Source organism: Ciona intestinalis, unplaced genomic scaffold (genome assembly GCF_000224145.3).
Source record: "Ciona intestinalis unplaced genomic scaffold, KH HT000984.1, whole genome shotgun sequence".
NCBI classification, from domain to species: Eukaryota; Metazoa; Chordata; class Ascidiacea; order Phlebobranchia; family Cionidae; genus Ciona; species Ciona intestinalis.
The window spans coordinates 1-1,595 of NW_004191305.1; the positions used below are offsets into that span (position 1 = coordinate 1).

The 1,595-nt window shown below is 36.2% G+C and overlaps 1 long non-coding RNA gene across 1 annotated transcript; it reads left to right on the forward strand.

Moving 5' to 3' along the window:
* Positions 1-326: 326 nt before the first annotated feature.
* Positions 327-1,067, forward strand: LOC104266183. Its single transcript, XR_717449.3, has 2 exons — positions 327-457; positions 706-1,067. It is a non-coding gene; the product is annotated as an uncharacterized LOC104266183 (long non-coding RNA).
* The last annotated feature ends 528 nt before the right edge of the window (positions 1,068-1,595 follow it).

The window sequence follows — 1,595 nt, forward strand, 5'->3', positions numbered from 1 at the left end:
TACGCCACGGCGCCGGACATTATAATTCTGAAATAGATATTGGTAAATTTTTTTTATTTTTTTCAACTTTATAGAGCAATCATTAGGTTTTCCATACAGCGAGACATTACCAGGGTATGCTATTAAGTATCTTGCCCAAGGACACACACTCCTACAAGAGTAGCAGCATTGAGCCTTGAACCCTGCTCTACAGAGCTACAGATACACTTTATTTTAAGCATGTTTTAAATTACTTTCACTTGCCATTATATTCTCTATTTTGGATTTAAAAATTCCTCACTTTTGGGTACAATATACGAGTAGATAAATACTTTTTTTGTTTTTCCAGATAATTCGGAGGCATTAAAGATCGGCCTTGGTGTAACTGGTGGTGTAATTGGAGGGGCATTGATTGTACTTGTGTTGGTTTGGTACGTTAAGAAGAGACCACAAGCTTACTCTCTTCATCCTGATGAAAGTAAGACGGTTCAACTTGTTTTATTCATTATGCAATGAATTTAACTTGCCCACTTACGAGTTACCACGTATGTAACTTATTTATCCTTGCATGGCGGGCAACGACAGTCGTTATAACACGAGTGTTCTGTTTCATACACCTCGTGCCCGCTTACGAGTTACCATGCGTTTCTAACTTTGTTGGTGGATACCATCTTGACCAAATTAAAACATATACAAATAAACTAAAAGTTTGTACAACTTTTGCAGAACCTTCCAATTTTGAAGAGTAAAAGATAATGTCCATCGTCATGCAAAATATTTATAACGGCCACCATTCTGTTAATAACTCATGAAAGTTCATTTTGTAGTTTTTTCATAACTTTTTTGTTTTTTTAGAATTTTTTTTTTTTTGTAGTTTTTTTTACTAGGATCAGTAGAAGCACTCACAGCACTTAACTAACCACTGTGTTTGTAGTTTTGTAATAATTGATACATTGTCATCTGTTATGACATCACTAGTATGACATCATAATCACTGAGGATGCCACTGGATGATTGGATGACTAAATGATGTAATAACGATGTCCATTTTTGTTTTTAGTTTTATAAATAAAAAATCTTCGGTATAATATGCTGGTGTATAAGAAGACACCCATGTTATAACTCGACAGTGAGCGTGAGGTGTATGAATACACCATGTGTGTCTGGTGTATAAGAAGACACCCATGTTATAACTAGACAGTGAGCATGAGGTGTATGAATACACCAATGTGTGTCTGGTGTATAAGAAGACACCCATGTTATAACTTGACAGTGAGCATGAGGTGTATGAATACACCATGTGTGTCAGGTGTATAAGAAGACACCCATGTTATAACTTGACAGTGAGCATGAGGTGTATGAATACACCATGTGTGTCAGGTGTATAAGAAGACACCCATGTTATAACTTAACAGTGAGCATGAGGTGTATGAATACACCATGTGTGTCTGGTGTATAAGAAGACACCCATGTTATAACTTAACAGTGAGCATGAGGTGTATGAATACACCATGTGTGTCTGGTGTATAAGAAGACACTCATGTTTAACTTGACAGTGAGCATGAGGTGTATGAATACACCATGTGTGTCTGGTGTATAAGAAGACACTCATGTTA